The sequence below is a fragment of the Euprymna scolopes genome, chromosome 26 (genome assembly GCF_053919585.1).
Source record: "Euprymna scolopes isolate OS-2025 chromosome 26, ASM5391958v1, whole genome shotgun sequence".
Classification (NCBI taxonomy): Eukaryota; Metazoa; Mollusca; class Cephalopoda; order Sepiida; family Sepiolidae; genus Euprymna; species Euprymna scolopes.
This window is the reverse complement of record NC_136507.1, coordinates 67,396,238-67,420,237: the sequence shown is the minus strand read 5'-3', so window position 1 is coordinate 67,420,237 and position 24,000 is coordinate 67,396,238. Positions and strand designations below refer to the sequence as shown.

At 34.6% G+C, this 24,000-nt stretch overlaps 1 protein-coding gene across 8 annotated transcripts in view; it reads left to right on the top strand.

Annotated features, from left to right (window-relative positions):
* The window catches only part of LOC145248141 (uncharacterized), a 568,735-nt gene that overhangs the window by 376,730 nt on the left and 168,005 nt on the right, over positions 1–24,000 (top strand). The gene's annotated exons all lie outside the window — the stretch shown is intronic.

Sequence of the window (24,000 nt, the reverse complement as noted above, 5' to 3'; positions counted from 1 at the left end):
ATAAATAATTTTACCAAGAATTCTTCATAAGTCTTGGTTTCGATTATAGCTAAATAAACTTAAGTTATATATATATATATATATATATATATATATATATATATATATATATATATATATATATATATATATATATAGAGAGAGAGAGAGTTATTTATAGCTATTTATTTCGGTTTCGATTCAAACTGATGCACCCAAGTCATATAGATATATTTTTATTTGTGAATTTTATACTCTATAATAATATATACGAAATCTGCATAAATTAAAATATCATATTTAAGCGTATTTTACGACCGGGCTACGCCGGGAGTCTCTGCTAGTTTAGATTAATACTTTTGCGGTTTAACAAAAGAGCTACAATAATATATTGAACGTACACAGAATGCCAACTTTAATGCATTACATATGAAAGAGTTCGTTTTGGAATTTTTACAGGTCCCGCTAGTTCAACATAAATGACGCATATTGTCATTTGAACAACGTGCTACTATTTATTTTTAGAGGCAATATGTAGGGAGTTGAGTAGCGAGATTCTGTTTGCATTACACTTAACTTTCCGTGTGTTATCACACTTATGTAAACAGAATGGGGGTAGCTAAGTGGTTAACGATACGAACTGAAAAAGCGGGTGTTTCAAGGTCGAATCCAATCTGCTTTACAGAAACACTTCCATCAAAGCCACACCTAATCTTGTGTCTAATCTCCTAGAACGGCGGTACATGAAAATTACACTCGAGGGAAACAAGAAACAGAGAGGGAATTCCAAAGTCTAAAAGTTCGAAGGAAAAAAACGATTACAATAGAAGGCTTTCCGGCATCTCAGCTTGTCAAGTTAGTCGCAGGCAGTCATGTCTAGCACATTCAATTGAAGTACTTTATAAAATAGGCACTGGCGTGTAACATTTCGGCGATGGGAAGTAGGTTGGAGTTTGGTTGATAGTGTGGGACCTATTTGTTTGGAGAATCTTTCGGGAGCATGTTTAAGAGGGAGAGACTAGTGACAGATGCACCAGCTCAGATGTGGCAACAATATTCTATGCATGGGTGAATAGCAACTTTGTAAAGATATAGGATACTAATATGTGTAAGTAGTTTCCTTGCACGGTAGAAGGAGCAACGGGATTTTATTCACGTTACAATTGAAATGTATGTATAATATTACACTCAACGAAACAAGGGGTGATGGTGGCTAAGTAGTTAAGGGCACAGATTAAAAACCTAGGTGTGCCAAGTTCGAACCCAATTCGCAGAAACATCATGAAACTTAAACCTAAACTCGTGCATAACTTCATAGAAAGGAAGTATATCAATATGACACCCAAGGAACAGGGAGGGAATTGCAAAGTCTAACAGTTCGTATGAAGGCGGGCTCCCTCTACGGTGCTAGAAAGTTACTTACGCCTGAGAGTATCCTGTACCTCTACAAAGCCGCGAACCGTCCATGCATGGGTTATTGTTGTTACTACTTTGTTACCTTCAGGTAAGGTTAAAAGAAAAAGAGTCGCTAAAATAATAGGCTCTGCGCTGTAAACTAAACTTCGACTTCTATCCCATCGACGAGATATTGCATCCCTGTGTCTGTTTAACAGAATGCTTCAACGAGCTCCAACCTCTTGTACATCCTCAATATAACAACAAAATCCCATCCTTAGACTGTAGAGATCCCTAGATACCAGAAAATAAATAGATAAACAGATCATTAGAAAAACAAGCAGATAAACAGATAATTTACTGCTTCAATTAAAATAGGTTATTCCCTCGAACTGCCAGACTTTGGAATTCCCTCCTGAGTCCCTTCTTCTCTGATTGTACTTACATCCAGATGTTCAGGAGTAATGTGAACAGACATCTTGTTGTTCAATTCCCTACAATTTTTTTTGTCCCAAATTACGCTGTGTCTTGTTTAGGATGAAAACCAAGTAAAAAAAAGAAGAAAAAAAAACTATTAGAGTTATTATTATGAGTTTTCGTCATCTGGGAACCTCTACAGTGAAGGGGTTAGATTTTGCTGCTTGTCTGATTAGTGCAGGTAATTACGTCAACGGGCACAAGTGGCACATTTCAATCAGAACACGTTTCATTAAAGTACTTATTAAAAAATAACTGCAAGAATACAAAATTGCTATGACGGGACAGAGGTTGCAGTTTGGTTGATAGTGCTGGACCTATTAGATTGAATAGTATTTGGGGACCCTATCTGAGAGAGACTAGTAGTAGATGTACCAGCCCAGATGTTTGTTTTGTTTTTTGTTTTTTTTTTAATTCAATTTTCACCCCAAACAAGGCACAGTGCCACTTTGAAGCAGGGGGCTACTATCAGGGACTTAATTAGCGGGGTCATTATGAAGGGAGATGAGTAGAAAGATGTTTGTTAACATTACACTTGAACTTCTGCATATCATTGCAGTTGGGAAAGCAGAATCCCGGAAGGGAGTTCCAAAGACGCGCAGTTCTGGGGAAGAAACTATTGGAGTAAAAGGCTTTCTTGCACCTAGGGATCTCTACTGTAAAGGGATGAGACTTAGTAGCTTGTCGGGTTTGTTGGGGGTAGTTACGTCGGGGAGGTACTAGTGTTTGCAGTTCGTCAGAGCATTCACCATTAAAGTGTTTGTAGAACAGGCAGAGGGATGCAACATCACGCCTAGATGACAGTTCAGGACCTATCAGGTTAGCGACTCTCTTTTGAACCCTGTCCAGGAGCGAGAGACAAGCAGCAGATGCACCAGCCCAGATGTGACAACAGTACTCCATACATGGGCGAATGGTTGCCTTATAGAGGTATAGGATACCGTCAGGTGTAAGTAGTTTTCTAGCACGGTAAAGGGGGGCCAACCTTCCTTGCAGCAGCCTTGGCAATGCTCTCAATGTATCTATTCCAGTTCATATTCCCTGTAAACGTTAGGCTGAGGAGTTTAAAAGAAGTACTTTCAGGTAATGTGTTCTTGGCCATTGCTATTGGTGGTAGAGAAGGTTTCTTGTAGTTATTGAAGGAAACAAGCTTAGTCTTAGCAGCATTGAATGTGACTAACCATTTTTGTGCCCATTCCAATACGGATTGGAGGTCATCCTCTAGTGTTTCTGCCATTTCCTTGGATATGTGTTCATTTGTTTTCCCCTCATATCTGTTATAGAGAGTGGTGTCATCGGCATATATACCCATCTCCGAAACAATTTTATCAGGGAGGTCGTTTATGAATATCAGGAATAATAGAGGTCCGAGGATAGACCCCTGAGGTACTCCCGCATTTATGTCATATTGTTTGGATGTACGACCGTCGAGGACAACTTTGATTTTTCTATTACTTAAGAAGGATTTAATTACATTATGAATTCTTCCAGTGATTCCATATGATCTAATTTTCCTTAGAAGACCATCGTGCCATACCCTGTCAAAAGCCTTAGATATATCGAGGGCCACCGCTCTACCCTCCCCTGTTTTATCCAATGAACGGTATATACGTTCAGAAACTACAGTTAAGATATCTGCTGTTGAACGGGCTTGCCTGAATCCATATTTTTTGTCAGTCAGGAGTTTAGCAGCTGTTAGGTGCTGGACTAGGACTTGATTAACTAAGGACTCAAATATTTTGTGCGAAAAGCGGGAGGAGGCTAATGGGGCGATAATTTAGTGGGTCAGTTCTTTCACCAGAATTCTTGAAGACTGGTACCACAGAGGCGGTTTTCCAGCAGTCGGGAAAACAAGATTCGTTAAGGCATTTATTGTAAAGTTTGGACAGAACTGGAGCAACCTCGGCAGAGCATTTTTTTAATAGCACAGCCGGGATGAGATCTGGTCCACGTGCTTTTGAGGTGTCTAGGTTTTTTATAATAGCATGTACCTAAGAAGGGTCCCACACTAGACGATTTGAAAATCACCCTTCTCAGGTACAGGTGGCAAAAATACTCCATGCATAGGCGAATGGTGTATCTTGTAGAGATATAGGATACCGTCAGGTGTGAATAGTTTTCTAGCGCGATAGGAAGTCTCCTACCTTATTTGCAGCAGCTTTGCCAATGGCTTCTGTGCATTTGCTCTAATTCTGTTTTTGTTTCTTTTATTTTGTCATTTACTCTTCATATTCGATGAACGGTGTTTTTGACAAAGAAAATTGTTAGAGAATAGCCAGACAGAAGCAGTAAATTGTCTATCTATCTCTCTCTCTCTATATATATATATATATATATATATATATATATATATATATATGGATTATCTATATTTATCTATATCATTGAGTGTTTTCATATAAAACTCGGTTATTTGGAATTTTAACTTATTGGTCTAAAGGGAAATAACTTAATTTTGCTAAAATAGTTGAAAGAAAATTTTTCTTGCATTAACTTTTTTTCTGTCTATTTATCTATTATATATTAGATATCTATCTAGTGATGAGTGGAAAATAGAGATTTGAATCGTCATGTTCAGACAAGTTGTCAAACTTTGTCAAACTCTGTGGCCGGTCAGTTTGCACCGGAGTGAACCTGAACGGGGGCTGGAAGTGACGTATCAGATGTCATGTGTCCCGGTTTGTGCAAGCGTAGGGGTAGTTGGATTGGAGACACTGAGGAAGACAGGTTGGCTAAAAACGGATCTCCCCTTGAGGGAGAGGGGGGGCTCATAATGGGGACAGAAGTACCCCTCAAGCCACAGATTGTAAACCACCCCCTTCTTCTATGACGAATACCTGGGAGTGAATAAAATACATCAAATCTCGCATCGTCTTGGGCCCTCTCTTGCAGTGTTCCTTTAAACAGATCCCAGCTCTCCAGAAGACGATTGACGAACCTCTCAGAAGAAACAATAGCAGAAGCAGGTATGTCGTCATGTATATATTATGTGTATGTAGTGTATGTTCTGACGCGCAAGCACGCACCAACACCTAGATAAATCACGGGCCACTAAAATAGGCATTAAGGGTCTGAGGACAACAGTCCATTACACAACAATCACAACGTACATACATTCAATTAAGAAAATATATTCGATATAGTGATAACAACACACGATATGTTAATTTTGCAATAAAACATACGTTTAATTTATTGCCGTTCCGTGACACAAATATGTCATAAACGCACGTATATATATATATATATATATATATATATATATATATATATATATATATATATACGACAGAATTGCTGTTTTCCGAGTCGGAATCTATCCATCACACACTTATCGTTGTATGAGTTTTGACCTTGCAGTAATACTTTTTAACTCCTTACAACAAGTGGTTTCAGTTTTTGTCTGGAGCAATTTCCATAAAAAAACATAAAAACTCATCGAATGTCCTGCAGGGTCCCGCATTTACAGAGCATAATTAATTGACTACTTGGTAGAGGCCAGGATCAAATGGTAGTATCTGTTCTGATGCTACACTTAAGTTTATTTGTTCTCAGTCAATGGAGGGAGAACCCTTCTATACTAAGGCAGTTTTTTTTTAAATTTTTGCCTACTTCCAGAGTGCCCCTTTTTAGGGGATTGGTTTTCCCCCGACATTAAAAACTACCTTGTGTCACATTTTGCTTTTGTGGGGAGACAAATAAATGGCAACTTGTACGTGCTTGGTAGTGGTGTCGTTTATATGTTTCTGGGTTGCTCTGCTGCACGTGTGTGCGTGTGTGATGGTTGTTTTGTGCGCTAACAAAAAGCAAAATCAAGAATTTGACAGCTAATAACCCTGACTCTAAGGAAGTCGATGTCCTCTTATTTATTAGCGCTGAGTGTTCACTGGCCTCGTCAGAGTCTCTCCTTACAGATCCTTTTCAGTGGCACAGCAAAAAAGTCTCCCAAGTAGTTCACCACTTAGAATTCCCACACGTGTCCAGCGTGTGATTAATTATACACCCCTTTTCCTTTAAGCATAACCGATGACGCTTTTAGGTCATTGGGACACAAACCAAGAGACGCATTCGTCATTGGAAAAAGAAAGAAAATACATTTTAAATAAGTAAAGAAACAAAAGAAAAAAAAAGAATTGCGACGCCTTAATGGCCAAAGTGTTACCGGATCTATCCGTTGGTTCGTTCCACTTATGATGCTTTCGTGTTGAATAAACATCAACAGTCGCTGGATTATACAGGGTGGAACGATAAATATTTTGCCCTAAAAAAACAACACTACAACTTTATTTTAAAACTTTTACTGAAAAAGTCAATTCAGGTAATTTGATTATGCAGTAGAGCTGATATCTATTCAATGTAGCCGCCTACAGTCTCAATCACCGCCTCGATAGTGGTCTGGAACTGGGAGCATGCCTTTTCTACAAGTACCGGAGAGAGTTCGACGAATACTCGGCGGTTGGCGGCGATCAGGTTATGGGAGGTCATGTTGGTGATGTTTTCGGCGTATGACCAAACGAAGTAGTCCAGCGGTTTCAGGTCGGGGAAGGAGGGGGTCATTGAGAGAAGAGTGCATAGTCGTAGCACTCCTTCTGAAGCCAAGCCTCGGTCTCTTTAAACTTGTGGGCTCGCGCAGAATCCTGCTGCCACACCCAGGGTCTGCCAGCGGCCACCTGATTGCACAAGGGGATCACCGGACTCTTCAGCACATCCAGGTACACTCTGGTGTTAACTTTTAAGTCGACTTCGAAAATGTGAGGTAGCATGACGTAGCCTTTACTTGAAACCACACCAAAGACCATAACCGTAACCGGAAGCTTTTTTTTTTCATAATCCTAGGCACGTCCTTGTTATTCGTGGCGATCCAGCGATGCATTTTGCGACTACTGGCAATGTTACTGGTGTGATAACTTAGATCGGTAGAAAAGATGAGTTGTACAGCGGTACATATCCGATCTCGCTCGTTGAATACTGTGTCACTTTCAAACATGATAAAAGGCTCCTATCGCTCTTGGGATTGTACACTAGTAGAGAGTCTGCAACAAACAAAGAAAACCGGTTTTCATTAAATGGAAATGGAATTTTGGGGTATTTTCTAAGGCGACAATTTTATCGTTCCACCCTTAAAATTATCGTATGGTTTCGCTCTTTTAAGTATCGTATATGTACTCTCCGTCAGAAATGACGAGAAGGTATGCTTTGCCAGTGTTTGCATTAATATTCATTTAAAAAATCATTGAATTATGACAGTAATTTAATTTTTTGGGAGTTCCGTATAATTCGTCATTGATCTAAGAGGGATGACTTCATTTTACTAAGAGATTCGCTCATTTTTTTCTTTTTGTCAAAAAGTTGTAAGAGAAAAAAGGTGTGACTATATAAAAAAAAGACGAAACATTAATTTTCAAAAACATTACAAAAGAAAATGAAGCTACGACTACTTTTTTTTAACGTAACAAATAATAATTATGTTGGTGCAAAAATAATGTCGTTTTTGGACGTTTAACTATGTGTATATAAAAACGACATTATTTTTGCATTAACCTAAGAATTAAAACGCAGTCTTTAACACAACAAAATGAAGGGAAATGCAAAGCAATTGTACTTTTTCTTATATAAAATTCTTTATTAAAAAAAGGGAAGGAAAAGATTAAAAATGAAGTCTCCTATGACTTTCTTTAAAAATGAAACAAATTTATTCCTCGAATTACGTCCTAAATTCTTATACGAAAAAAATTAACCCTTTAAATCAATGACAAATTAAACAAGGTAACAATTTTTAAACAGTAACAAAATTAATTCTTTTAATCAAAAAGTAACAAAATTACTCCTTTTAATCAAAAAGTAACAAAATTACTCCTTTTAATCAAAAAGTAACAAAATTACTCCTTTTAATCAAAAAGTAACAAAATTACTCCTTTTAATCAAAAAGTAACAAAATTACTCTTTTAATCAAAAAGTAACAAAATTACTCTTTTAATCAAAAAGTAACAAAATTACTCTTTTAATCAAAAAGTAACAAAATTACTCTTTTAATCAAAAAGTAACAAAATTACTCTTTTAATCAAAAAGTAACAAAATTACTCTTTTAATCAAAAAGTAACAAAATTACTCTTTTAATCAAAAAGTAACAAAATTACTCTTTTAATCAAAAAGTAACAAAATTACTCCTTTTAATCAAAAAGTAACAAAATTACTCCTTTTAATAAAAAAGTAACAAAATTACTCCTTTTAATAAAAAAGTAACAAAGTTACTCCTTTTAATAAAAAAGTAACAAAATTACTCTTTTAATCAAAAAGTAACAAAATTACTCTTTTAATCAAAAAGTAACAAAATTACTCTTTTAATCAAAAAGTAACAAAATTACGCTTTTAATCAAAAAGTAACAAAATTACTCTTTTAATAAAAAAGTAACAAAATTACTCTTTTAATCAAAAAGTAACAAAATTACTCTTTTAATAAAAAAGTAACAAAATTACTCCTTTTAATCAAAAAGTAACAAAATTACTCTTTTAATCAAAAAGTAACAAAATTACTCTTTTAATCAAAAAGTAACAAAATTACTCCTTTTAATCAAAAAGTAACAAAATTACTCTTTTAATCAAAAAGTAACAAAATTACTCTTTTAATCAAAAAGTAACAAAATTACTCTTTTAATCAAAAAGTAACAAAATTACTCTTTTAATCAAAAAGTAACAAAATTACTCTTTTAATCAAAAAGTAACAAAATTACTCTTTTAATCAAAAAGTAACAAAATTACTCTTTTAATCAAAAAGTAACAAAATTACTCTTTTAATCAAAAAGTAACAAAATTCATCCTTTAAATCAATGACAAATTAAACAAAGGCGACATTAATGCATTACACTAAGGCAATTTTATGTTTTGCCTACTTCCAGAGTACCATTTTGGGGGAGCTGTTTTTCCCTCAATATTAAAAACGACCTTGTGTCACATTTTACTTTCGTGGGGAGACGGGATAATTAATTATAATTTAGGTTGAGCTAACGAATTTTTCCGACTACTATTCTAATCTTGAATGTTATCTCCACAACGTTTTAGCCGATGGAGCCTTCGACCTTCTTCAGGTGTATAATGTCGAAATCTATAATCGTTCTGATGAGAGCAGTAGTTTGTCCAATCCAAATAATGCATATTATCAATCCTTATCTAAAAAATTCCGAAGCATACTAGAATTTTCTTATTCGTTTATGGCCAGCTCCTTTTTCACTGTTAATCATTCTAGCCATACGGTATAGTCTGTTACTAAGCCTAGTTTACTATCGGACACACCTACATTAGCACTATCCAGTAAACTAGAGTAAGTGGTAACGGTCTGATGGTTTGCAAAGGTGGGTAGGGTATGTGACTGGTATTAGGTGGCGCGACGTGATAGGTAAATTATCTCGAATGCTAACCTACTTTGCTACGCGAATCGTATCGGAATTTTTGTTTTTTAAATAAATTTTCAAAAATGTTACTGCTTTTACACCGCAAATAAAACACAGTATCATTTGAGCATAAGGCAATACTATTAAGGACAAAATTTGAAAGGGTTACTATGTAGGGAGTTGGGCATCAAGGTGTCTATCTACATTACACTTGAAATTCTGCATGTCAGTACAGTCAGAGAAGCAAGAACCCGAGAGGGAATTCCAAAATCTAGCAGTTCGAGTAAAAGGCCTTTCAGCATCTAGATATCTCTACAGTGTAGAGGTGAGATTTTGTTGCTCATCGGGTCAGTCAGGAGTATTTACATTGAGAAAACGTAAGTACTTGGAGTTCGTCGGAGCATCTTCCATAAAAATGTATTTTATATTGAGAAATAGTTGTTTGCTCGACTGTACAGCAAAAGCGATTATTATCCACCATCCGACATTGTGTTCATCCTCTTTATTTTACTACTAGTCTGCATACCCGGCGTTGCCCTGTTGTTTGGGGGGGGGGGATGTTGAGTAAAAAAAAAATTTTTAAGTGATAGTAATGAGGCAGGCTCGAACCCGTGACTGACGCAGAAGCGGAAAAGAAAGTGAAAGAAAATCCGACGTCTTACCGCTACTTCATAATGCAACCGGAAGTTTGGAACGTTAAAATTAGGCCAAGTCAATCCAACCGATACGATGACTTGCAAAAATGGCTCGCAAGAAAATCGACCCCCTCCTTGTAGAAAACTGCCCGGTTGAGGGTGCAAAATTTATGGTTTGGGCCAATTTTTCAATATTTGTCGTTCGAGACGCCGCTTCAGAACGATATCGATCTCGTGAAAATCCGTCGCCTCTGTCGAAAGTTTTAGACAGACATACATAATACATACATATATACATAATACATACATTTAAACAGACAGGTGAGATTGATACTATAAAAGATTTTTCCAATGATTATCCAGAGGCCTAAGGAAAGACAAAAAAAAAAAAAAAATTATGCCAGACTTCTAACATTAAACCTGCTAGTGGAAGTAACTAAGAAAAAAAAAACATCTCAAACTGGAAAGTGAAAGAAAAAGGCAAAAAAAAAAAAACGTATAAATCGACATAGAAATGTCGAAAGTTTTAGGCAGACATACATACATCCATACATTTAAACAGACAGGTGAGGGCGAACTTGCTCGCGATGTCTGTCTGATCATGAACGATCTTGTTTGAGATGTGGTCCTAGGATTCTCATAAGATTGTGCGATTGGAAGGTATTAAGTCTGATCTTTTCCATCGACTTAAATAAGATACAAAAACTAATCGCAAACATTTGGCAGCCCTTACAAAGCTGAAATGTTCAAGATAACTTTAATTCTACATGCATATAAACTTTCCCATTATCTGATTGCTATGAAATAGGTTGTGGATCCAATATATTGGGACATCTCTAGCGTCACTCACGTTTACATAGATGGGGCCCACAAATTATATGCAATCTACGTCGCAAAGGAAAACAAGACCATGGATAACTCGAACTCACTTTTGCGTTCAACAACGACATTTATTTCCTCATTCTCCCGCCACGCGTGATTTCTTAAAGTTGTGACGTCTCTTACGTGATCGTCTTATTGGACGTCACTCACCCGTCTTACGTGATCTCTAACGTTATTTCCGTCTCTAATGTGATCTCCTTTTTAAACTCTTCATTTTTCCCTACTGGTGACGTAATTTCGCATGCATTTAAATACGTGCGTCCGCGCTATATTACACATCGTTGAACGCTTTAATATGAATCTGTTCTACGTTCCAGCTTGTGTTGAAGATGAATGAACGACCGTCTTTTAAAGCAAATGCTTGAAATACATTGTCAGATCGTACATTCACGACTCAGTTGCAGGTGAAACTTGGGTGGCAGAAATGAAAGTTCACTATGTGACGAGTAGGACGATTCAGGTGTAAGGTCCGTTATTTCGGCTCCAATAAGCAGGAAATCAACTGTTAAATAAACCTGCTTAAAAAAGAGAGAGAGCCAAGAAACACTAAATCACTATCCTATTGGAGACTGTCTATGAAAGCAAAATAAAACTAATAAGTGACCTCTATTCATATGATTCTGCCTTTTGCTTATCTTCTTTTTTTATATATGGGAGCGCAGGTAGCGCAACGATATTCGACATGGTCTACTGGAATCGGAAATCCGGTCGTATTGTTTCTGTCTATTAGCCACCATCACCCCCGTCTTTCGCGAGGACAAAGTTAGATACAAGGTCGATATTTTACTGTGGGAAAATCCAGTTCAACAAAGGCGCAAATCTGAACTGGGACAAAACCAAATTCTGTAAGTCTAGAAGATGTTTCTTCTCCTCCTCTAATTAACAACAGAACGAATACTACACTCTGATCTTAGTTTCCAGCTGACTACAACATGGTCGTATTCAAGTTCAATGTAAACAAGTTCTTGTTGAACCGTCCCCTTAAATAATCAAGTGGTGGCGCAAATATTATTCGATATGGAATCGATCGTCATTTTACATATGTATTAGCATGAAGTCCTGGCGTTGCCCGGGAGTTGATGAGAAAGCGGAAGTCATCTTTGTGTTCAGCCATAACACCATATTTGCTTTTTTTATTTTTCCTTTTTAATTATACGTTATGTAATTTTCGGATGTGATGACGAAGGATATAGTTGCCATTGTTTTGTACGGAGAAAGTAAGTAAAGCGGTATAAATTCAAATAAATTTCGACCATTTTTTAAAATAGCCAACAAAACAAAAGAAATGATGTGAAAATGTAAACCTATAAGTATAAAAGCGAAAATGTATGTATGTTTGTATGTGTGTTCGCTTTTTCTGTATGTCTACAAAAGGCTTTTTTCAGAGAAGCTGTCGGTCGCTTCACAACTTTTTAAAACTTTTTATATCACATATAAATCGTAATATCTCAGAGTTAACAACGAAGCTCGCCTGTCTATTTAATTTGCTCGACTTTGGGAAGATAAATATTCAACATTTGTCGCTCGCCGCATGTGAGTTAGTCTTTTTCCTATACCATCTTGGGAAGCGTTCCCGCAGTAAATGAAATACTATCCAGCAGTCAAACTTGACCTCATTAACTCATTAAAACGAGCACCTGCCAAATCCAAGTAATTAAATAAATTCAAACGCGTTTCCGTTAGCATCGCGCGGTGGGGCAATGGTTAACGTCGCACCTTTTTATTTTTATTTTTTTTCACACTTTAATTTACAACTTTGCCTCAAGGGTTCGGGTTCGATCCTCATCCTTACCTACCAAAACATTTTTAACCCACCCCCACCCCCGGAGTTTCCACACACACCTCCAAACATCCCGGCAACGCCGGATACCCCTCGCTAATATACAATAAATAAATGTTACCAATAGCAATATATGTTAATCTTCTGCATTTTTGTTTCAATGTTTTGTTCATCGATGCTTATTTACATCAATTTTTTAGGAATGTTTGACTAATATTTAACATTAATTAAGTATTTAACACTTTTGTTTTACATAGGCATCACCACATTATCAAGGCCAAGAGGCCACTCAAGGATAAGGGTTAAAGAATGTACAGTAGAAATTGGACAATATAGTAATCATTAGTAATGAAAATTTGGTAAATTTGATAACTTATATGGAACGACTCATCAAGAACTTATTTACGTTAGACTTGAACACAACCATATTGTAGTCAGCCGGAAAGCAGGAAAACGGAAGACAATTCCACAGGCGTGCAGTTCTAAGAAAGAAGCTTTGTTCATGGAATCTATGTTTAGGTTTAGGCACAGATAAAGAGTGGGGGAATTATTGATAGTGTTTACAGCTAGACGAGTGTTTCTTGTGAAAGTTTGGCGTGGGGGGGACCATAGATTGAAGCTCAGTAGAACACTTTCCATGAAAATAACGATACATCAGAGACAAACTCGCAACATCTCTTCTGTGAGATAGAGGTTGCAAGGAGGAGAAAAGGACATCTCCTACGAGGCTACGGAGTCTATTTTGAACTCTATCAAGGCAGGACAAGTCCTTTCTAGCAGCTCCTGCCCAGATGTGGCAACAGTATTCCATCCTTGGACGTACCTGGCTCTTATATAGATAGAGAATTGCATCAGCAGTGAGATATTTACCGGATAGATAGAAAGATCCCACCATTTTCCAGCGGCTTTGGCAACAGATTTTATTTACGTGTTCCATTTAAGATCAGGAGTAATGGTCAAGCCAAGAAGCTTGTCAAAACTTGAGGCCTCCTGAAGACGAGAGCCATTCATTTCAATTGATGCCAGATGTGGATCAAAATGTTGATGATGTAAAGAGAGAAGCTTGGTTTTAGATGCATTAAAAGTAACCAGCCACTACTTTCCCCATTGTACTACATGCTCAAGATCAGAGGAGAGAGAATTGGAGAGAACTTGGTCGTTTACTGTCTTAGATGTGCTACCAAAAATGGTAGTGTCGTCAGCATAAATATCTACTAATGATGTAAGGATGTGCTTTGGAAGATCATTAATGTAGATCAGGAAAAGAGTTGGGCCCAGGATGGGCCCCTGAGGGACTCCAGCATTTATACTGTGAGCTTCTGATTTTTGCCCCTCAACTACTACTCTTATGAACCTATCAGAAAGAAATGATTTAATAATTGAGAAGACTTTTCCAGCTATACCATAGCTAGCGATCTTATGAAGTAAACCTTTATGCCATACCCTATCAAGAGAAATATGTCAAGAGAAATTGCCCTAGAAATATTGCCACCCTCGAGAGATTTGCTAACCTATGCGATATAACTGTAAGCACATCTGCTGTAGATCTAGCAGAACGGAAACCATATTGAGTGTCTAGTGACACTCAATATGGTTATTTTTGAGAAGGTTATTTTTGTTGAGATGGTTGATTACTTCTGTATTTAACACAGATTCCAGCAACTTACTCATGACGCACAAGAGACTTATTGGCCTGTACTGAGAGGGGGATGAGCGATCACCTGAATTCTTAAATATAGGGCATACTGATGAAATTTTCCAGGGAGACGGGAAACTATTCTCCTTAAGACAACGTTTAAACAGTTTAATAAGTATGGGCGCTAGTTCAGGTTGAAGCTTTTTGAGTACTATAATTGGAATACCGTCAGGGCCAGTTGCTTTACTGGAATCAAGGTTTTTGATTAGCTTGGCAACATCACGTATAGATATACGTATGTCGCATAGCGTGTTTTCTGATACAGGAGGAAATGTTGGGGGTTGGCGGCCTTGATCGCAAAGGGTAGAATTAGCTGCAAAGTTCTTGACAAAGAGTTTGGCTTTATCTGAAGCTGATGAGATTACCTCAGGTCCATTGGTAATAGTTGGGATGGAGCACACGCTTCTGCTCAAGATTCTGTTTGCTATTTGCCAAAACTGGTGGGAACCAAGCCGCTGCTCAGCTACTTTGGACTTAACAGATTGAGAATACAACTCTCTTGCATTCTTTATTACTTTCTTACAATGGTTGCTGGCAGTCCTGAAAGCGGCTTTAGTTTCCATACAATATTACGTTGGAAACAGTGGAAAAAGTGATTTCTGTGCGCAATGGCAGCAGCACATTCTGGAGAGAACCATGGCTGGCTGTTAGGTTTTTGCTGAAACTTGTTGGAGGGTATGAAACAGTCAATACCTACAATTAACCATTCCGCCAGGTCTAATACTATAGAGGACACATCCTTTTTAAACATGGAATGCAGAGGTAGATCAGATATATAATGTGTGTGTGTGTTTGTGTAAGTATGTGCATGTTTATTTCAATACACGTTGATTATTTTCTTCCGAAATTTGCGGGTACTTTTTGCCATGTACGGCGGTGTATTTTGATGTCCCTATTTCTATTAAGCTATCAAATATCAATAGAATCTAACTCGCCATGGCTAAATCTCAGTTTCGCACGCCATCTGGCATTTATCGAGGAGATAATCCCCCACGGCAAATCCTTCGTGATAAGCTTTCTGTTTTTTTTATTCAGATTTCCCATTGAGACGATTTCTAGTCCCTCTCTCTCAATCTAAGTTCAACGTTGCGTCCGTTGATGGTTATTTAACTAAAAAATATTTAACTAATTTGAACTAGCATTTAACGTTTTATTTTTATTAATTCCCATGACCCTGTCGGTGGGGCATTAGAATACGCGGACTGTCTCACTGCATAGGGTAAATGTCTTTCAATTAGCCATAGTGCTACCAGATCAGACTGTCTAAAGATACTGGATTTCCGAACTAAAGTACATAAATCATTAATGTTATTGTTTTTTTTTCCTTGCAAAACTCAATCATGTACTGCAAGGTTAAAAACAAAAACAATTTTCCCATACAAAAAAGCAAGCCAAACACCATAAATAAATATTTATATAAAAAAAGCTTAAAGCGTAAAAACTTTTTTTTTTTCAAAATTACTGGATAACCAGAAATTTCGTATTTGGATTCATCGGACTACTGTTTTCATCCTGAGTGTGATTTTTCACAACGTTTCGGTCGATGTAACCTTCTTCAGGTGTATCTTGTCAGACTCGGGAAAGTTTCTGTCGAACTCGAGAGTTTGGACGGATTTTCGAGCGGAACTCTTTATTTACATCACGGGGGTAGCATGCTATTGTTCCGTCAGCCCTGATTGGATAGAGCTCCTAAGTAATTGACAGTTGTGGCTCTAAGGGCGACGAAAAAATATAATTGCGAATTACTTAGTGCCTCTATCCAATCAGGGCTGACGGAACAAGAGCATGCTACCCCTGTGATGTAAATAAAGAGTTCCGCTCGAAATTCCGTCTAAATTCCCAAGTTTGACAAAAACATTATCGAGTCTGACAAGATACATCTGAAGAAGGTCGGATGTTACATCGACCGAAACGTTGTGAGAATCACACTCAAGATGAGAACAGTAGTCCGATGAATCCAAATAATACGAATAACCAATCATCTCAAAAATTCAGAAACGTCAAACCAGAAACTTGTTGATATGGCATAAAACAAAACAAACAAAAAAATAGTAATTCTCAGTCAATATTAACTCCATCGCCTCTCCCGCCACTCTGTGATATCATATCACGTATCTTGTCCGTTTCAAGAGAAACCGGAAAGAGAAAGTGACACCATTTCACTTCACATCACGTGTCCTCACAGCCACAAGTAATAATAAAATATCGCACCCTCCTACTTGTAAATATGCAACATCTACTAATGAGGCGAACATAAAACTAGATAAAATGTTATTACGTTTCGGAAACCTTTACCTAGATGGATTTTGAAAATAAACTCGGTAACGCAAATATTAAATCGTTATTATTATACAGAGTGGCCATAAAGTTACTGAGAAACTTTAAACTGTAATAGATTCATTATTGATGGTATCACAATAGAAATTTAACATAATATGATGAAATAATAGTTAATATTTAACTAGAAAAAGAAATAGACGTAATTTTTTCAATTATCGATTTTCGATACTTATCAGACGCATTCCGATACAAAGCATACTAAAGAACACTTCCAGACACATCCAATACCTCCGTGTGAAATTAAAAATTCAGCTCAACCGTTTCCGAATCGATAAAAAACAAACTCAAACGAACAGTTTTTTTTTTATGATAGAGTTTAATATGTACGTACGTTTATACAATATATATGTATGTACGCATATATTAAATGTATGTATGTACGCATATATTATATTATGTATGTACGCATATATGATATGTATGTATGTACGCATATATGATATGTATGTATGTACGCATATATAATATATATGTATGTAGGTTTATATAATATATATGTATGTACGTTTATATACTATATATGTATGTACGTTTATATACTATATATGTATGTACGTTTATATACTATATATGTATGTACGTTTATATACTATATATGTATGTACGTTTATATACTATATATGTATGTACGTTTATATACTATATATGTATGTACGTTTATATACTATATATTTATGTACGTTTATATAATATATATGTATGTACGTTTATATAATATATATATATATGTATGTACGTTTATATAATATATATATATGTATGTACGTTTATATAATATATATATATGTATGTACGTATATATAATATATATATATGTATGTACGTATATATAATATATATATATATGTATGTACGTATATATAATATATATATATGTATGTACGTATATATATAATATATATATGTACGTATATATAATATATATATATATATGTATGTACGTATATATAATATATATATATGTATGTACGTATATATAATATATATATATATGTATGTACGTATATATAATATATATATATATGTATGTACGTATATAATATATATATATATATGTATGTACGTATATAATATATATATATATGTATGTACGTATATATAATATATATATATATGTATGTACGTATATATAATATATATATATGTATGTACGTATATATAATATATATATATGTATGTACGTATATATAATATATATATATGTATGTACGTATATATAATATATATATATGTATGTACGTATATATAATATATATATATGTATGTACGTATATATAATATATATATATGTATGTACGTATATATAATATATATATATGTATGTACGTATATATAATATATATATATGTATGTACGTATATATAATATATATATATGTATGTACGTATATATAATATATATATATGTATGTACGGATATATAATATATATATATGTATGTACGTATATATAATATATATATATGTATGTACGTATATAATATATATATATATATGTATGTACGTATATATAATATATATATATGTATGTACGTATATATAATATATATATATATGTATGTACGTATATATAATATATATATATATGTATGTACGTATATATAATATATATATATATGTATGTACGTATATATAATATATATATATATGTATGTACGTATATATAATATATATATATATGTATGTACGTATATATAATATATATATATATGTATGTACGTATATATAATATATATATATATATGTATGTACGTATATATAATATATATATATATGTATGTACGTATATATAATATATATATATATATATGTATGTACGTATATATAATATATATATATATATATGTATGTACGTATATATAATATATATATGTATGTACGTATATATAATATATATATGTATGTACGTATATATAATATATATATGTATGTACGTATATATAATATATATATGTATGTACGTATATATAATATATATATGTATGTACGTATATATAATATATATATGTATGTACGTATATATAATATATATATGTATGTACGTATATATAATATATATATGTATGTACGTATATATAATATATATATATGTATGTACGTATATATAATATATATATGTATGTACGTATATATAATATATATATATGTATGTACGTATATATAATATATATATATGTATGTACGTATATATAATATATATATATGTATGTACGTATATATAATATATATATGTATGTACGTATATATAATATATATATGTATGTACGTATATATAATATATATATATGTATGTACGTATATATAATATATATATATGTATGTACGTATATATAATATATATATATGTATGTACGTATATATAATATATATATATGTATGTACGTATATATAATATATATATATGTATGTACGTATATATAATATATATATATGTATGTACGTATATATAATATATATATATGTATGTACGTATATATAATATATATATATGTATGTACGTATATATAATATATATATATGTATGTACGTATATATAATATATATATATGTATGTACGTATATATAATATATATATATGTATGTACGTATATATAATATATATATATGTATGTACGTATATATAATATATATATATGTATGTACGTATATATAATATATATATATGTATGTACGTATATAATATATATATATATGTATGTACGTATATATAATATATATATATGTATGTACGTATATATAATATATATATATGTATGTACGTATATATAATATATATATATGTATGTACGTATATATAATATATATATATGTATGTACGTATATATAATATATATGTATGTTTGTACGTATATATAATATATATATATGTTTGTACGTGTATATAATATATATATATATATATGTACGTGTATATAATATATATATGTACGTATATATAATATATATATGTAGGTATGTACGTATATATAATATATATATATGTATGTACGTATATATAATATATATATATGTATGTACGTATATATAATATATATATATGTATGTACGTATATATAATATATATATATATGTATGTACGTATATATAATATATATATATATGTATGTACGTATATATAATATATATATATATGTATGTACGTATATAATATATATATATATATATGTATGTACGTATATATAATATATATATATATATGTATGTACGTATATATAATATATATATATAAGTATGTACGTATATATAATATATATATATATATATGTATGTACGTATATATAATATATATATATATGTATGTACGTATATATAATATATTTATGTGTTCGTATATATAGTATGTATATATATATCAATGTACGTATATATAGTATATATATATATCAATGTTCGTATATATAAAATGTAGGTATATATAATATGGATGCCGAAGTAGCTCCAGTCCTCTCCAAACTCTTCAACAAATGCCTTAATGAATCATGCTTTCCGGGCTGTTGGAAAACTGCTTCTGTGGTACCAATATTCAAAAATTCTGGCGACAGAACTGACCCATCAAATCATCGCCCCATTAGCCTCCTCCCACTTTTCGCCAATATTTGAGACCATAATTAACCATGCTCTAGTCCGGCACCTTACAGACGCTAAAATTCTGACTGACAAACAATATGGATTTAGACAAGCCCGATCCACAGCTGACATTCTCACTGTAATCTCTGAATATATATACCATTCACTGGACAAAGCGGGGGAGGGCAGAGCGGTAGCTCTAGATATATCTAAGGCTTTTGACAGGGTATGGCACAAGGGTCTCCTCAGGAAAATTAAATCATACGGTATCACTGGTAGAATACTTAGCATAATTGAATCCTTCTTAGACAAGAGAAAAATCCAGGTTTTCCTCGACGGTCGAACATCTAAACAGTGTTATATAAATGCGGGAGTGCCTCAGGGGTCTATTCTTGGACCTCTATTGTTCATGATATTCATTAATGACCTCCCCGCCAAAACTGCCTCTGAGATATGGGTATATATGCTGATGACACTACACTCTATAACAGGCAGGACAGGAAAACAAATGAACACATATCTAAAGAAATGGCAAAAACACTAGAGGATGACCTCCAATCTGTAGTGGAATGGGGACATAAATGGATGGTCACATTCAATGCTGCCAAAACCAAACTGGTTTCCTTCAATACCTACAAGAAACCTTCTCTGCCACCAATAGTAATGGCCAGTGACTCCCTGTCTGAAAGTACATCCTTCAAACTGCTTGACCTAACGTTCACAGGAAACATCAGCTGGAACAATTATATTGAAAACATTGCCAGGGCCGCTGCAAAAAAGGTAGGCTCTCTCTACCGTGCTAGAAAACTACTGACACCTGAAAGTATCCTGTATCTCTATAAGGCCACCATTCGCCCATGTATGGAGTATTGTTGTCACATCTGGGCTGGTGCGTCTACTACTAGTCTCTCGCTCCTAGACAGGGTTAAAAAAAAGAGTCGCCAATCTGATAGGCCCTGAACTGGCATCTAAGCTTCAGCCTCTGTCCCATCGATGAAACGTTGCATCCCTCTGCTTGTTCTACAAGTATTTTAATGGTGAATGCTCTGACGAACTGCAGACACTTGTGCTCCCACGACGCAGACACCATCGACAAACCCGACAGGCAGCTAAATCCCACCCCCACACAGTAGAGATCCCTAGATGCAAAAGATCTTTCTACTCCAGTAGTTTCTTCCCCAGAACCGCTAGACTCTGGAATTCCATTCCAGGATCATGCTTCCCTAACTGTACTGACATGCAGAAGTTTAAGTTCAACGTGAACCGACATCTTGCTGCCCAAATCCCTACATAGTGCCTCCGTAGTTGCTGACCCTGATAGTAGCCCCCTACACAAGAGTGGCAATGTGCCTTGTTTGGGGTGAAAATGTAATAAAAAAATAAAAAAATATATAACGTGTATGTTTATATAACGTGTATGTATCTATGTATATGTATGTATGTTGTATGTATATATAATATATATATGCGTATGTGTGTATATATATATATATGTGTATATATGTATGTATATAACATATATATACAAAATGCCTTCGATAAGTTTTCAGACTTTTTCGTACGAGCACTTTTATTAATCATACACACATGAAACCTTAGTATCAATGCATTTGTTGTACCGTTCGAACAAATTCTGAAAGATCCCATGGAAGTTTTCTCGTCACAACAACTTTTATCTACTCACTTGTCTCATAATGACAGCCTCTAAGGTTTTGGGATAACCAAAAGTCACGGGTAGAAAAGTCTGAACTATAGAGAGAGTTAGGAACTGTCGTGATGCCCATCTTGATCAAACAGGCTGATCTTCCCTGAGCACCCTTGGAACAAACTTCGCGTAAATCTTCCGCACCTTCACTTCCTTGCGAATAATTGTGTGTACAGTTCCTACACTAACATCGAACTGTACACTTATCGTCTCTATTGACATATGTCGGTCCTTATCCGTGTAATTCTTTATTTGGCCAATCAACTCTGGTGTTCTGACTTCCTTATTCCTCTCATACCACTCAACCTCCCTCACATATTCTCTGCCTTCCTTGAATCTCCTATGCAACTCAAAAACTGATGCTCGATTCATGCAAGATGGTCCAAAAGTTCACCAGCTCTGACAATCAGACTTACGCCGGTGTTTTGTTTGCGGTACCATCAATAGAAGATTGTTCTACACAGCCAACAGACAACTTTTATCCGCTTTGATTTTTCTACAGTCCTACTTTTCTAGATGTATTGTCTTATCACGACTGAGGAACTCCATTTTGTCCCCTCGTATAGTAACACTCCAGATTAGCAGAGGGAGGTTTACAGGTGCAACATCTCATCCAATAAATACGAATCAATGTTTATAATCTTTTATGTTTAAAAAAAAACATGTTCCCATAGTTTAGAGCATAACGAATTAAAAACAAAAACACCCATATTAAAGCGCATCACAGTAACGGATTTTAATGTGTTACAGCTAAAAGCGACTCCATATTTATTTCGACATTTTAACTAACGCAACTATTATTAAAACTAAGAGGGTTTCTAAAACGATTGTGGAACCATCCCCCGCCCTCGCAATATTACAAGGTAGTAATTTCTAGCACTGCTCTCAACCCACACAAAGGGATACGTCAGTTAGTGGTTGTTTCTGTGAAATGACGACTGGCGACCCATCCCTCCGTGCGGAAGTCGACCCGCAAAGGAGATGAGGAAACCCTGATCCAAATAAACCGGAAACCTCTAGAAACCACTTTAACATCCACTCGAAGCTACTGCCCCATCCCCAGCCACGAGAAGCACTGTAACTTGTCTTGTTAAAAACCGCAACTTAACGACAAACGCGAATTCTATTTTTCTGGTCTAGTTACTTTTATTTTCATTAATGTTTATATGACAGACTGTTATAGTTATGAGCGGTATAGATGAGCTATAATTGTTTTCAATCTCGCCTCAACATTAAACCAGTCTAATAAAAACACCCCAAATTATTAAGTGTCTTATTTTCATCTATATAATAATATGCTAAGGCAATTCCGTGTTCGTACGTGCGATAAGTTACAAGTAAACATCCGGCGTCAAATGGCGCTGACATTGTTGAGAACAGAGGCTATACTTTGAGTTATGTAGTTTTCATTTTGCAAAAAAAATCACGAAAACAAAAAGTTAGGCACAATGCCAATCAAAACAATTGAAGATGGGGGGGGTCTATGGTCATCTTCATCACTTGACCTTTTGGTTTGGTTGATCTAAGTTAATCTTTTCTAGAGTTCCTATTTGCAATGCCTCTCCATGGGACAGTTAGAAACCAGGGTCGTTTTTGAACGTGGTGAAAAGGAATAAAAATAAAAATTGTTTAAGTCGTGAAAGATTTCTCCTCCACTGAGAGAGAATAAGACATTGAAGTGTAGCATATGGAGAACAAATACTACACTTTGATCTTGTTCACCACAATACTGCAAACACAGTGGGGTCGTCCTTAAGATTCTCAGCACTTTGACCTGAGCTAAAAGATCAAAGCGCCATAAAAATATTGGGTTCAAAGTTACTGTATTGTGTCATCCAATCCAATCGTGTATTTTCTAACAAAGGCATTCCAGGAGCAAACATTATTACGTGATTTAGTGTCATATCGAAATTAGTATAAATTCCAAAAAATACGAAAAATTGTTAAGTAGATGTGCTAGAGTTGATTTTCCGAAAAAAAAAAAAAAGCGTGCAGTTGATCGAGAAAAAGCAATATGGCCGACCTGAAAGATAGTGTCATTGGATTCTGCACAAAACAACTTAAACGATAGAATACAGTTATCTCCCCCTGTTTTCGATCTTCTTAAGGATTGATTTACAGTGAAAAGAATCGCAACTTCGAAACATGTTTTTACTTA